General features: G+C 38.5%; 1 protein-coding gene and 1 pseudogene across 4 annotated transcripts in view; one reads left to right on the top strand and one right to left on the bottom strand.

Annotated features, from left to right (window-relative positions):
• Window positions 1-16,989, bottom strand: part of AKT3 (AKT serine/threonine kinase 3) — a 391,924-nt gene that overhangs the window by 28,807 nt on the left and 346,128 nt on the right. The window lies entirely within an intron of this gene.
• LOC309800866 (zinc finger CCCH domain-containing protein 15-like) overlaps window positions 6,132-16,989 on the top strand; it is a 35,147-nt pseudogene continuing 24,289 nt past the window's right edge. The window contains exon 1 of the transcript in view: window positions 6,132-6,293. The product of the transcript in view is annotated as a zinc finger CCCH domain-containing protein 15-like (transcript). The remainder of the gene's footprint in view (window positions 6,294-16,989) is intronic.

Here is a 16,989-nt window from a genome sequence, read left to right as displayed (position 1 = left end):
TATTTCTGATTAGGAATGTTCAAAAACATAGGCCAAAGTTAAATGAGTATGTAAATTGGGGAGAAACTATATATAGGCAATTTCCAATTTATAAATCAGTTTTGTTACAAAAGCCTGCAAGGAAGTTGGAGAAAACCTGAGACCTATTTCAATAGACAGAAAACAAAATCAAACAAAAAAATCCTACACAGTGTGGGTAGGCTCCCAGGCAGTAATATTAAAGTCTATTAAACCTAAAATACAGGGGAAAAAAAGCAATGTTAATAATAAAGCTACCAACCAATAATCATAATATTTTCATAGAGAAATTCATATTATATTTCTATGAGGATGACCAAGAACCTAGCTCCTTTGCCCAAGTCCCTGCAATGACAGCCACCTTCTCATTATCACACCAGATCAACTCCCTAGAAAAGATCCAGTGATAAGAGAGCTCCTAGGTTGGGGGGATGAGATTTTGGTGAGACGTAAAGAAAGAAAGGTAGGGGCTTTAAAAGTTGAGGAGGAAAAGGTGAAAGTTTAATTTGAAGGAAGGAAGAGTCAGAGAGCAGTTTCTATGAAAGCGGTCATAAGAGGTTCTAAACACACACCTATCTTTCCTAAGTTGTACATCCAAGCCTCTCCTTGTAGATGTACACTAGCAGCTGAACAGCAGAATTGTAAAATTAGAAGAAATAACAAGTAGCACTACCGGCTAATCTGGGAAATTTTCAGTTAAACAGGACTTGAAATGATCTGAATTACTCCACAGGCATACCTCGGAAATATCACTGGCTCTGGAACAGACCACTGCAATAAAGCTAATATCGCAATAAGGCGAGTCACAAGAACTTTTTCGTTTCCCAGGGCCTATAGTTATGTTTACACTATACTGTAGTCTATAATGTGTGCAATAACATTATATCTGAATAACTTGCTAAAAAGTGCTAACCATCATCTGAACCTTCAGAGAGTCCTAATCTTTTTGCCGGTGGAGAGACTTGCGTCCATGTTGACGGCTGCTGACTGATCAGGGTGCTGTTTGCTGAAGGCTGGGGTGGCTGTGGACATTTCTTAAAATAAAATAACAATGAAGTTTGCTGCATCGATTGACTCTTCCTTTCACAAATGATTTCTCTGTAGCATGTAATGCTGTTTGATAGCATTTGATAGCATTTTACCCACAGTAGACTTCTTTCAAGATTGGACTCAATTCTCTCAAACCCTGCTGCTGCTTTATCAATTAAATTTATGCAATATTCTAAACACTGTGTTTTCATTTCAACAATCTTCACAGCATCTTCACCAGGAGTAGAAAGAAACCACTTTCTTTACTCATCCATAAGAAGCAACTCCTCATGTGTTCAAGTTTTATCATGAGGTTACAGCAATTCAGTCATTATCTTCAGGCTCCACTTCTAATTCTAGTTCTCTTGCTGTTTCCACCATATCTGCAGTTACTTCTTCCACTGAAGTCTTGAACCCCTCAAAGTCACCCATGAAGGTTGGAATCAACTTCTTCCAAACTCCTATTAATGTTGAACTTTTGACTTCTTCCCATGAATGATATGTTCTTAATGGCATCTAGAATGGTGAATCTTTTCCAGAAGGCTTTCAATTTATTTTGCCCAGATCCATCAGAGGAATCACTATCTACAGCAGCTAGAGCCTTACAAAATGAATTTCTTAAATAATAAGACTTGAAAATTGAAATGACTCCTTAATCCATGGGTTTCAGAATGGATGCGTCTTAGCAGGCATGGAAACAGCATTAACCTCATCATACATTTCCATTAGATGATCAGGTCCATTGTAATGAGCAGTAGTAATATTCTGAAAGGAATCTTTCATCTGAGCAGTAGGCATCAACAGTGGGCTTAGAATATTCAGTAAACCATGTTGTAAACAGTTGTGCTGTCATCTAGGCTTTGTTGTTCCATTTATAAACCACAGGCAGAGTAGATTTAGTATAATTCTTAAGCACCTTAGGAGTTTTGGAATGATAAATGTACACTGGCTTCAACTTAAAGTCACCAGCTGCAATAGCCCCTAACAAAAGAGTCAGTCTGTCCTTTGAAGCTTTGAAGCCAGGTATTAACTTCTCCTCCCTAGCTATGGAAGTCCTAGATGGCATCTTCTTCCAAAAGAAGGCTGTTTCAACTTCATTGAAAATCTGTTGTTTAGTGTAGCCACCTTCATCAATTATCTTAGCTGGATAACTTGCTGCAGCTTCTACATCAGCACTTGCTGTTTTACTTTGAACTTTTATGTTATGGAGACAGCTTCTTTCCTTAAACCTCATGAACCAACATCTCCTAGTTTCAAGATTTTCTTCTGCAGCTTCCGTACCTCTCTCAGCCTTCAAACAATTCAAGAGTGTTAGGGCATGAGTCTAGATTAGGCTTTTGACTAAGGCAATGTTGTAGCTGCTTTGATCTTCTATCTGGACCACTCAAACTTTCTCTACATCAGCAGTAAGACTGTTTTGCATTCTTATAATTTGTGTGTTCACTGGCATAGCACTTTTAATTTCCTTCAAAGAACTTTTCTTTTACATTCACAATTTGGCTAACTAGAGCAAGAGGCCTAGCTTTGGGCTTATCTATGCTTTCAACATGCCTTCTTCACTAAGCTTAATCATTTCTAGCTTTTGATTTAAACTGAGGGACATGTGATTCTTCCTTTACCTTGAATACTTGGAGGCAACTGTAGGGTTATTAATCAGACTAATTTCAATAATGTTGTGTCTCAGGGAATAGGGAGGCCTAAGGAGAGGGAGAGAAATGGGGGAATGCCCAGTCAGTGGAGCAGTCAGAACACACACAATATCTATTGCCCATCTTGTAGAAGTGTGGTTCATGGTGTCCCCAAAATATTACAATAGTAATATCAAAGATGACTGACTACAGATCACCATAACAAATATAATAATAATGAAAAAGTTCAAAATATTTCCAGAATTACCAAAATGTGATAGATACATGAAGTGAGCAAACGTTGTTGGAAAAATGGTGCTGATAGACTTGTTGGGGGCAGGACTGGCACAAACCTTCAATTTGCAAAAACGTGCATTATCTGTGAAGCACAATAAAGGGAAGTGCAATAAAACGAGGTTTGTATGTATTGCTTAAGAAGAACAAAGAAGTAGGTTTGGAGTATCTCTTATTAATGCATTTTAATTGAACTATAAAATATTTGCACTGTAAAGAATTATTATAGACCTAATCCAAACCCCTCATTTTCAAATGAGAAAACCAAGGCCTGAAATTTTCATACTAAAGTTATCCAAAAACATCATAATGTGAATAAAATTCCTATTAATTCTAATCCAACCCTGAAGTGCAGGCTCCATAACTGTTTCTTTATTCTTAAAACCTAGGTTAGGTATCCTTTGAAATACTCCTACCACCTCTGACATGCCATGCTCATCACACAGAAATGCAAATGGCATACTTCTTTATGTCTCCGCTACTAAACTGTGAGGAACTTGAGGACAGGGATCTTAATTTATTTATCTTTACTTGATACAAAACAGATGAGTAGTAAATGTTTGTGAGTAATTTTATGGAAAATTATTCTTTCGGCTATTGATGACTACTCAACACCAAAAGGTAATAAAAATTACAGTTTCTAAAATAGTATGAGCTTGTTACTGAGAATTGGGACAAGTAGGGAAGAGAACAGTCTTGAATTACCTTGTTCTGAACTAAGCACAACATTCACTGGTAATTCATAGTGTTTAAATAACCTATTTCACTTACATGAACTCTTCAGAATGTTGCATAAATATGAATTTGTGGGATAATTCTTTTTTTTAAATTTATTTTATTTATTTTTACTTTGGCTTCATCGGGTCTTCGTTGTTGTGTGCAGGTTTTCTCTAGTTGCGGCGAGTGGGGGCTACTCTTCATTGCGGTGTGTGGGCTTCTTGATGCAGTGGCTTCTCTTGTTGTGGAGCACGGGCTCCAGCAGTTGTGGCACGTGGGCTCAGTAGTTGTGGCTCACGGGCTCTAGAGTGCAGGTTCAGTAGCTGTGGTGCATGGGCTTACTTGCTCTGCAGCATGTGGGATCTTCCCGGACTAGGGCTTGAACCCATGTCCCCTGCATTGGCAGGCAGATTCTTAATCACTGAGCCACCAGGGAAGCCCTGTGGGATACTTCTTGCATGAATAGAAAGCATTACTGTGTCACCAGAAGAAAAGATTTATATTTGGTATGTAATAATGCACAATTCAGAACAAATACTAAGTTTTGCTTGTGTTTAATGGCCAAGCAGTTCCTATTGGATCAAACCTCCTATGGATAGTTATAAACTCTTGAAAAAATATGAAAAGCTGGAAACTCTGGAAAAAATCTGAAGGTTCTGGGAAGCAACTGGAAACAGGTATATACAGGGGACGTAGACACTACGAAGAAGGAATGGTGCCTGATGAACTTCCCATTTTTGTGGCTTTTAGTCTGAAAATGGACCCAAGTCTATACCATTCAGGGTTAAAACTTGGATTAGAAACCTACAATTTTACTGCCATGAAGAATCAGGGGACAGAGTTTGGGATAAGCACAGTAGCTTTAAAGTGAGGGAGGAGGAGATTGGCCAAAATAACAGAGTAGAAAGTCCCTGAGCTCACCTTCTCTCATGAGCACACCAAATTCACAACTATTTGCAGAACAACCATTGACGAAAACAACCAGAACCTACCTGAAAAGATCTTCTACAACTAAAGGCATAAAGAAAGATCCATAAGGAGACAAGTAGGAGGGGCATACCTTCACTAAAACAAGTCCCATTTCCCCAGGTGGGCAACCCACAAACTAGAGAACTGTAGGAATGAGAGTTCTGAGTCCCATGTTGGGCTCCCCACCCTGGGGTGCTGCAATGGAAAGATGAGTCCCCAGAGCATTGGGCTTTGAAGAACAGTGGGGCTTAATTTCAGAAATCCCAAAGGACTGGGAGAAATAGAGACTTCACTCTTAAAGGGCACATACAAAACCTCACATATACCAGGACCCAGGGCAAAAGCAGTAATTTGCTTGGGAACTGGGCCAGATCTACCTGCTAGTCTTGGAGAGTCTCCCAGAGACCTGGTAGTGGCTATGGCTCACCTTAGGGACATAAATACAGGCAGCAGCCATACTTGGGAGCTTTCTACTGCATGGACACTGATGCTGGCAGCCACCATAGTGGGATTCTCCCTCTGGCTCATTAGCGCCACAACCTGGCCCCACCCAATAGCCTCAGGTGACACTTCAGGACAAACAACTATCTGGGCAGGGAAACAGCACCACCCATCAGCAGGCAAGCTGCCTAAAGAATTCCTGAGCCCACAGCCACTTTTAGACATGCCTTTAGACACTGCCTACCAGAGGGCCAAGACCGTAGTCCACCCACCAGTGAGTAGGCACTGGCCTTGCCCTCCGGGAAACCTGCACAAGCCTCTAGACCAACCTCACCCACCAGAGGGCACACACCAGATGCAAGAAAACCACAGTCCTGCAGCCTGAGGATGCAGCCTGCCAGCAGCATGCCAGATCCTGCCCTTAGAGCAGCTGGGCCCTGGCCCTGGCCACTAGCAGGCCAACAGAAGCTTAGGGACACCCTGGGCTCCACAACCAACTGTGTAAGGAACAAGCTCCCCCTGTCCCCATCAGTGATCTGACACCAGCTCTGGGATCCCAGGACTGTGCAGCCAGAATACAAGACCCAGATCTGCCTACTTGTAGTCTGGCACTAAGCCCAGGACCTGGCTTCACCCACCACTAGGAGGACAAAGGCCACGGGGAGTCTTCTGGACCTTGACTCCACCCACCAGTGAACCAGAACTAGTCCTGGGGTCCCCTGGGGTTCTGAAGTCAGCTGTCTAATGACTAGGCCCCACTAATAAGCAGCTGTCAGCCTCCACACAAGGCAGGGGCTGGCAACCAGCTGGACTAGGGGCCAACTAAGCCTACCAGGTCACCCACATAATGGCCCCAACAGAAGGACCCACACAGCCTTCATAGGGGGAACACGCAGAGCATACACTTTGGGTGACAAGAGGGGAGTGCACCACTGGGACGCATAAGTTGCCTCCTACAGAAGGCAACTTCTCCAAGGTTGGGAAATGTAATGAACCTACCAGATACATAAAAATAAAAACATCAAAATAGACAAAATGAGGCAGCAGAAAAACATGTTCCAGATGAAGGAACAATATAAAACCCCAGAAGAACTAAGTCAAGTGACAATAGGCAATTTACCCAAGAAAGAATTCAGGGTAACGATCATAGAAGTGATTAAAGACCTCAAGACAAGAATGAATGTACAAAGCAAGAAGGTAGAAGTTTTTAAAAAGGAGTTAGAAAATATAAAGAACAGAGATGAAGACTACAATAACTGAAATGAAAATTAAACTAGAAGGAATCAACAATGAAACAGAGGAGAATGGATCTGTGAGCTGTTAGACATAGTGGTGGAAATCACTGATGCTGAACAGAAAAAAGAAAAAAGAATGAAAAAATATGAGGACAGTTTAAGAGACTCTGGAATAACATCAAGCACAATAATATTCTCACCATAGGGGTCCCAGAAGGATAAAAGAGAGAGAAAGGGGCTGAAAACATATATGAAGATATAATAGCTGAAAATGTCCCTATCCTGGGAGGAAACAGTCACCCAAGTCCGAGAAGCACAGAGTCCAATACGGGATTAACCCAAAGAGGAGCACACCAAAACGGATTGCAATTAAAATGACGAAAATTAAAGACAGAGAATACAGTACATCCCCTACATACGAATGACTTCCATTCCAAGAGCACGTTTGTAAGTCCAATTTGTTTGTAAGTCCAACAAAGTTAGCCTACGTACCCAACTAACACAATTGGCTATATAGTACTGTACTGAAATAGATTTACAATACTTTTCACACAAATAATACATTAAAAAACAAAAAAATTTAAAAATATTTAATCCTACACTACAGCACCTTGAAAAGTACAGTAGTACAGTACAACATCTGGCATACAGGGGCTGGCATAAAGTGAACAGGCAAGAAGAGTTACTGACTGCAGGAGGGAGAGGAGGTGGGAGATGGCAGAGCTGAAGGATCGTCAGCAATAGGAGATGGAGGGTAGGCTGTAATTTCATTCACGCCTGACAATGATGGAACACACGTTTGCATCTTTGAAAGTTCGCAAGTTGAAAGTTTGTATGTAGGGGACTTACTGTTTTAAAAGCAGCAAGGGAAAAGCAACAGATAACATATAAGCAAACTCCCAGAATTCTATCAGCTGATTTTTCAGCAGAAGCTCTGCAGTCCAGAATGGAGTGGCATGATATATTTAAAGTGATGAAATGGAAAAACCTACAACCAAGAACACTCTACCCAGCAAGGCACTTTTCAGATTTGATGAAGAGACCAAAAGCTTTAGACACAACTAAAAGCTAAAAGAATTCAACACCACCAAACCAGCTTTACAACAAATGTTAAAGGAACGTCTCTAGGCGTAAAAGAAAAGGCCACAACTAGAAACAAGAAAATTATGAAATGAAAAAGCTCAATGGTAAATGCAAACATTGAGTAAAGATAGGATATCATCCATGTACTATGCTAGTGGGAAGGTTAAAAGACAAAAGTAGTAAAACTGTCTATATCCACAATAAGCAGTTAAGGAATATACAAAACAATTAGATGTAAAAAATGATATCAAAGACAGCAATCATGAGGGGAGGAGAGTACAAATGCAGGGTTGTTAAAGCATATTTGAAATTCAGAGATCAGGAGATTGGATCAAGATGGTGGAGTAGAAGGATGTGCGCTCACTCCCTCTTGTGAGAGTACCAAAATCGCAACTAACTGCTGAACACAAGCAAGACACAGGAATTCACCAGAAAAGATACCCCACATCCAAAGACAAAGGAGAAGCTGCAATGAGAAGGTAGGAGGGTGCAATGACAATAAAATCAAATCCCATAACCGCTGGGTGGGTGACTCGCAAACTGGAGAACAATTATACCACAGAAGTCCACCCACTAGAGTGAAGGTTCTGAATCCCACGTCAGGCTTCCCAATCTGGGGTCCAGCAACAGGAGGAGGAATTACCAGAGGATCAGACTCTGAAGGCTAGTGGGATTTGACTGTAGGACTTCAATAGGACTGGAGGAAGCAGAGACTCCACTCTTGGAGGGCACACACATAGTAGTGTGTGCATCAGGATCCAGGGTAAGAGCAGTGACCCCATAGGAGACTGAACCAGACCTACCTGCTAGTGTTAGAAGGTCTCCTGCAGAGGCATGGGGGGGGGGCGCTGGTGGTGGCTGTGGCTCATTGTGAGGACAAGGACACTGGCAGCAGAAGTTCTGGGAAGTACTCTGTGGCATAAGCCCTCCCAGAGTCTGCCAGTAGCCACAACAAAGAGCCTATAGGCTCCAGTGCTGGGTCGCCTCAGGCCAAACAGACAACAGGGAGGGAGCTCAGCCCCACTCATCAGCAGACAAGCAGATTAAAGTTTTACTGAGCTCTGCCCGCCAGAGCAACACCCAGCCCTACCACCACCAGTCCCTCCAATCAGGAAACTTGCACAAGCTTCTTAGATAACCTCATCCACCAGAGGGCAGACGGCAGAAGCAAGAATAACTACAATCCTGCAGCCTGTGGAACGAAAACCACATTCACAGAAAGACAGACAAAATGAAAAGGCAGAGGACTATATACCAGATGACACAATAAAATAAAACCCCAGAAAAACAGCTAAATGAAGTGGAAATAGGCAACCTTCCAGAAAAAGAATTCAGAATAATGATAGTAAAGATGATCAGGACCTTGGAAAAAGAATGGAGGCAAATATTGAGAAGATGCAAGAAATGTTTAACAAAGACCTAGAAGAATTAAAGAACAAACAAACAGAGATGAACAATACAATAACTGAAATGAAAAATACACTAGAAGAAATCAATAGCAGAATAACTGAGGCAGGAGAACATATAAGTGACCTGGAACACAGAATGGTAGAAATCACTGCCATGGATCAGAATAAAGAAAAAAGAATGAAAAAAGGAAGAGAGCTTAAGACACCTCTGGGACAACATTAAATGCATGACATTTGCATTACAGGGGTCCCAGAAGGAGAAGAGAAAGAGAAAGGACCTGAGAAAATATTTGAAGAGACTACAGTTGAAAACTTTCCTAACATGGGAAAGGAAATAGCCACCCAAGTCCAGGAAGTGCAGAGAGTCCCAGGCAGAATAAACTCAAGGAGAAACACACCGAGACATATAGTTATCAAATTGACAAAACTTAAAGACAAAGAAAAATTATTAAAAGAAACAAGGAAAAATGACAAATAACATACAAAGGAACTCCCATAAGGTTAACAGCTGATTTCTCAGCAGAAACTCTACAAGGCAGAAGGGAGTGGCATGATATATTTAAAATGATGAAAGGGAAGAACATAAAACCAAGATTACTCTACTTGGTGAGGATCTCATTCAGAATTGATAGAGAAATCAAAAGCTTTACAGAAAAGCAAAAGCTAAGAGAATTCAGCACCACCAAACAAGCTCTACAACAAATGCTAAAGGCAATTCTCTAAGTGGTAAACACAAGAGGAGAAAAGGATCTATAAAAACAAACCCAAAACAACTAAGAAAATGGTATAGGAAAATACATATCAATAATTACCTTAAATGTGAGTGGATTAAATGCTCCAACCAAAACACACAGATTGCCTGAACGGATACAAAAACAAGACTTGTATATATGCTGTCTACATGAGACGCACTTCACATCTAGGGACACATACAGACTGAAAGTGAGGGGATGGAAAAACATATTCCATGCAATTGGAAATCAAAAGAAATCTGGAGTAGCAATACTCATATCAGATAAAACAGACTTTAAAATAAAAACTGTTACAAGAGATAAGGAAGGACACTGCATAATGATAAAGGGATCAATCCAAGAAGAAGATATAACAATTATAAATATATATGCACCCAACATAGGAGCACCTCAGTACATAAGGCAAATACTAACAGCTACAAAAGAGGAAACTGACAGTAACACAATAATAGTGGGGGACTTTAACACCTCACTTACACCAATGGATAGATCATCCAGACAGAAAATTAATAAGGAAACAAAAGCTTTAAATGACACAATAGACCTGATAGATTTAATTGATATTTATAGCACATTCCATCTGAAAACAGCAGATTACACTTTCTGCTCAAGTGCATACAGAACATTCTCCAGGATAGATCACATCTTGGGTCACAAATGAAGCCTCGGTAAATTTAAGAAAATTGAAATCATATCGAGCATCTTTTCCGAACACAACAGTATGAGATTAGAAATAAATTACATGGAAAAAAATGAAAAAGAAAACAAACACATGGAGGCTAAACAACACGTTACTAAATAATCAAGAGAACACTGAAGAAATCAAAAAGGAAGTTAAAAAACACCTACAGACACATGACAATGAAAACATGACGATCCAAAACCTATGGGATGCAGCAAAAGCAGTTCTAACAGGGAAGTTTATAGCAATACAATCTTACCTCAAGAAAAAAGAAAAATCTCAAATAAACAATCTAACCTTCGATTGTTAGAGAATCTAAGAGAACTAGAGAAAGAAGAACAAACAAAACCCAAAGCTAGTAGACGTAAAGAAATCATAAAGATTAGAGCAGAAATAAATGAAATAGAAACAAAGGAAACAAGAGCAAAGATCAATAAAACTAAAAGCTGGTTCTTTGATAAGATGAACAAAATTGATAAACCTTTAGCCAGACTCATCAAGAAAAACAGGGAGTGGACTCAAATCAATAAAATTAGAAATGAAAAAGGAGAAGTTACAATGGACACCACAGAAATACAAAGCATCATAAGAGATTACGACAGGCAACTCTATGCCAATAAAATAGACGATCTGGAAGAAACGGACAAATTCTTAGAAAGGTATAACCTTCCAAGACTGAGCCAGGAAGAAATAGAAAATATGAACAGACCAATCGTATGTAATGAAATTGAAAGTGTGATTAAAAATCTTCCAACAAACAATAATCCAGCACGAGATGGCTTCACAGGTGAATTCTATCAAATATTTAGAGAAGTGCTAAAACCCATACTTCTCAAACACTTCCAAAAAATTGCAGAGAAAGGAACACTCCCAAACTCATTCTACAAGGCCACCATCACCCTGATACCAAAGCCAGACAAAGATGTCACAAAAAAAAGAAAATTACACACCAATATCACTGATGAATATAGATGCAAAAATCCTCAACAAAATATTAGAAAACAGAATCTAACAACACATTAAAAGGATCAGGGCTTCCCTGGTGGCGCAGTGGTTGAGAGTCTGCCTGCCGATGCAGGGGACACAGGTTCATGCCCCGGTCCGGGAAGATCCAACATGCCATGGGGAGGCTGGGCCCATGAGCCATGGCCGCTGAGCCCATGCGTTCAGAGCCTGTGCTCCGCAACGGGAGAGGCCACAACAGTGAGAGGCCCACGTACCGCAAAAAAAAAAAAAAGGATCATACACCATGATCAAGTGGGATTTATCCCAGGGATGCAAGGATTCTTCAATATACACCAATCAATGTGATACACCATATTAACAAATGAAGAATAAAAACCATATGATCATCTCAAAAGATGCAAAAAAATCTTCTGACAAAATTCAACACCCATTTATGATAAAAGCTCTCCAGAGAGTGGGCATAGAGGGAAACTACCTAAACATAATACAGGCCATATATGACAAACCCACAGCAAACATCATTCTCAATGGTGAAAAACTGAAAGCATTTTCTCTAAGATCAGGAACAAGACAAGGAGGTCCACTCTCACCACTATGATTCAACATAGTTTTGGAAGTCCTAGCCTTGGCAATCAGAGATGAAAAAGAAATAAAAGGAATCCAAACTTGAAAAGAAGAAGTAAAACTGTCACTGTTTGCAGATGACATGATACTATACATAGAGAATCCTAAAGATGCCACTAGAAAACTGCTAGAGCTAATCAATGAATTTGGTAAGGTTGAAGGATACAAAATTAATGCAAAGAAGTCTCTTGCATTCCTATAAAACAACAAGGAAAGATCAGAAAGAGTAATTAAGGAAACAATCCCATTCACCATTGTTACAAAAATAATAAGATACCTAGGAATAAACCTACCTAAGGATGTAAAGGACCTGTATGCAGAAAACTATAAGACACTGATGAAAGAAATCAAAGATGACACAAAGAGATGGAGAGATATACCATGTTCTTGGATTGGAAGAATCAATATTGTGAAAATGACTATACTACCCAAAGCAATCTGCAGATTCAATGAAATCCCTATAAAATTAACAATGGCATTTTCTATAGAACTAGAACAAAAATCTTAAAATTTGTATGGAGACACAAAAGACTCCGAATAGCCAAAACAATCTTGAGGGAAAAAAACGGAGCTGGAGGAAGCTGACTCCTTGACTTCAGACTCTATTACAAAGCTACAGTAATCAAGACAATATGGTACTGGCACAAAAACAGAAATATAGGTCAATGGAACAGGATAGAAAGCCCAGAGATAAACCCATTCACCTATGGTCACCTAACCTATGACAAAGGAGGCAAGAATATAAAATGGAGAAAAGACAGTCTTTTCAATAAGTGGTGCTAGGAAAACTGGACAGGTACATGTAAATGAATGAAATTAGAACACTCCCTGACACCATACACAAAAATAAACTCAAAATGGATTAAGGACCTAAATATAAGACCAGAAACTATAAAACTTTAGAGGAAAACATAGGAAGAACACTCTATGGCATAAATCACAGCAAGATCTTTTTTGACCCACCTCCTAGAGTAATGGAAATAAAAACAAAAATAAACAAATGGGACCTAATGAAACTTAAAACTGTTTGCACAGCAAAGGAAACTATAAACAAGTCAAAAACACAATCCTCAAAATGGGAGAAAATATTGGCAAACGAAGCAACGGATAAAGGATTAATCTCCAAACTACATGAACAGCTCATGCAGCTCAATATTAAAAAAACAAACAACCAGATCCAAAAATGGGCAGAAGCCCTAAATAGACATTTATCCAAAGAAGATATACAGATGGCCAAGAGGCACATGAAAAGCTGCTCAACATCACTAATTACTAGAGCAATGCAAACCAAAACTACAATGACGTATCACCTCACACTGGTTAGAATGGCCGTCATCAGAAAATCTGCAAACAACAAATGCTGGAGAGGGTGTGGAGAAAAGGGAACCCTCTTGCACTATTGATGGGAATGTAATTGCTACAGCCACTATGGAGAACAGTACGGAGGTTCCATAAAAAACTAAAAATAGAACTACCACATGACCCTGCAATCCCACTACTGGGCATATACCCAGAGAAAACCATAACTCAAAAAGACACATGCACCCCAATGTTCACTGCAGAACTATTTACAATAGCCAGGTCATTGAAGCAACCTAAATGCCCATAGAGAGACGAGTGGATAAAGAAGATGCAGTACATATATATATAATGGAATATTACTCAGCCATAAAAAGGAACAAAATAGGGTCATTTGTAGAGATGTGGATGGACCTAGGGACTGTCATACAGAGTGAAGTAAGTCAGAAAGAGAAGTACAAATATCATATATTAATGCATATATGTGGAATCTAGAAAAATGGTACAGATGCACCAGTTTGCAAGGTAGAAAGAGACACAGATGTAGAGAACAAACATATGGACTCCATGGTGGGAAATGGGAGCATGGGGGTGGTGGTGGTATGAATTGAGAGATTGGGATTGATACATATACTCTAATATGTATAAAATAGATAACATTATAATAAGAACCTGCTGTAAAAAAATATAAAATAAAATTCAAAACAAGAGAAATTCAGAGATCAGCAACTTAAAACAATCATTCGTACACACACACAAACACACTCACACACACACACACACACATATATATGTATAATAGTAACCTCCTGGTAACCACAAAATATCTATAATAGACAAACATAAAAAAAAAAAGGAAGCCAAACATAACACTAAAGACAGTCATCAAATTACAAAAGAACAAAAGAAAGGAAAAAAAATGGCCTCCGAAACAAGCCTAAAACAATTAACAAAATGGCAATAAGAACATACCTATTGATAATTACCTCAAATGTAAATGTACTAAATGCTCCAATCAAAAGACAGAGAGTGGCTGAATAGATACAAAAACAAGACCCGTATGTGGCCTACAAGAGACTCTCCTCAGATATAATGACACAAACAGAATGAAAGTGAGGGGACTGGAAAAGGTATTCCGTGAACATGGAAATGAAAAGAAAGCTAGAGTATAAATACTTATATCAGACAAAATAGGCTTTAAAATAAAGACTGCTGCCAGAGACAAAGAAGGACACTACATAATGATCAAGGAATCAATCCAAGAAGAAGTTATAATAATTGTATATACATATACATATATATATATATGTGTATATATATATCTATATCTATATCTATATATATATATATATATATATATATATATATATATATATATGCATTCACCCAACATAGGAGCACCTCAATATATAAGGCAAGTAGTAATGGACATAAAAAGTAATCTAGAGAGAAGAAATCCTCAAGAAAATATTAACAAAGTGAATCCAACAATACATTAAAAGGATCATACACCATGATCATGTGGAATTTATCCTGGGGATGCAAGGATTTTTCAAAATCTGCAAACCAATCAACGTGATACACCACATTAACAAACTGAAGAATAAAAACAATATGATCATCTCACTAGATGCAGAAAAGCTTTTGACAACTTCAACACCCATTTATGATAACAGCTCTCCAGACAGTGGGCACAGAGGGAACATACCTCAACATAATAAAGGCCATATATGACAAACCCACAGCAAACATCATACCCAACAGTGAAAAGCTGGAAGCATTTCCTCTAAGATCAGAAACAAGACAAGGATGCCACTCTTGCCATTTTTATTTAACATAGTTTTGGAAGTCCTAGCCACAGCAATCAGACAAGCATAAGAAATAAAAAGAATCCAAACTGGAAAGGAAGAAGTAAAACAGTCATTGTTTGCAGGTGACATGATTGTATACACAGAAAATCCTAAAAATGTTACCAGAAAACTACTATTGCTCATCAGTGAATTTGGTAAGGTTGCAGGATATAAAATTAACATACAGAAATGTTTCATTTCTACACGTTAACTACGAACTATCAGAAAAAGAAATTAAGGAAACAATCCCATTTACCATCGAGCCAAAAAGAATAAAATACCTAAGAATAAATCTACCTAAGGAGGTAAAAGAACTGTACTTGGAAAAATATGACAATGATGAAAGAAAGTGAAGATGACACAAAAATATGGAAGATATTCAGTGTTCTTGAATTGGAAGAATTAATATTGTTAAAATGGCCATACTACCCAAGGCAATACACAGATTGAATGCAATCCCTAATAAAATACCAATGGCATTTTTCACAGAACTAGAACAAATAATTTTAAAATTTGTATGGAAACACAAAACACCCGAATAGCCAAGACACTCTTGAGAATGAAGAATAGAGCTGGGGCAATCACATTCCCTGACTTCAGACTGTATACAAAGCTACAGGAATCAAAACAGTGGGGTACTGGCTCAAAAACAGACACATAGATAAATGGAAGAGAATAGAGAGCCCAAAAATAAACCCATGCACTTATGGTCACCTAAACTATGACAAAGGAGGCAAGAATATACAATGGAGAAAAGACAGTCTCTTCAATAAGTGGTGCTAGGAAAACTGGACAGCTACATGTAAAAGAATGAAATTAGAACACTCCCTAACACCATACACAAAAATAAACTCAAAATGGATTAACGAATTAAATTTAAGACTGGATATTGTAAAACTTCTAGAGGAAAACATAGGCAGAACACTCTTTGACATAAATGGCAGCAATATTTCTTTTGACCTGTTTCCTAAAGCAAAGAAAATAAAGGCAAAAATAAATGGACCTAATTAAACTTAAAAGGTTTTGTACAGCAAAGAAACCATTGACAAAATGAAAGAACAACCTACTGAATGGGAGAAAATATTTGCAAATGATATGACCGAAAAGGGGTTAATATCCAATATATATAAACAGCTCAAAGACTGAAAATCAAAAAAATAAACAACTCAATTAAAAAATGGGCAGAAGAACTGAATAGACATTTTTCCAAAAAGGAAATGCAGATGGCCAAGAGGCACATGAAAAAATGCTAATCATCAGGGAAATGCAAATCAAAACCACAATGACATATCACATCACATCTGACAGAATGGCTATTATCAAAAAAAAAATGTTGGTGAGGATGTAGAGAAAAGGGAAGTCTTGTACACTGTTGGTAGGAAGGTATATTGGTACAGCCATTATGGGATACAGTATGGGGGTTTCTCAAAAAACTAAAACTAGAACTACCATGTAACACAGAAATTCCGCTCCTGGGTATAGATTAAAAAAAAAACCCCAAACCACTAATTCATAAAAGATACATGCACCCTAATGTTCACAGCAGTATCATTTACAATTGCAAGATACGGAAGCAACCTAAGTGTCCACCAACTGATAAATGGAAAAAGATATGGTTATATACATATTAGTGGTTATATATATAAAAGATGTGGTTATATATATATTTACTGCTCAGCTGTAAAGAAAAAGAATGAAACTTTGCCATTTGCAGCAACATGGATGGACTTGGAGGGTATTATGTTAAGTGAAATAAGTCAGACAAAGAAAGATAAATACTGTATGATATTACTTATATGTGAAATCTACAAAATATAACAAATTAGTGAATATAACAAAAAAGAAGCAGACTCACCGATATAGAAAACAAACTAGTGGTTGTCAGTGGGGAGAGGAAAGGGCGGAGAGGCAATATAGGGGTAGGGAATTAAGAGGTACATACTATTAAGCATAAAATAGGCTAAAAGGATATAGGATATAGTATACAACATGG

The sequence above is a fragment of the Mesoplodon mirus genome (genome assembly GCF_964341445.2).
Source record: "Mesoplodon mirus genome assembly, chromosome: 3".
Lineage (NCBI taxonomy): Eukaryota > Metazoa > Chordata > Mammalia > Artiodactyla > Ziphiidae > Mesoplodon > Mesoplodon mirus.
This window is presented reverse-complemented; position numbering and strand designations above follow the sequence as displayed.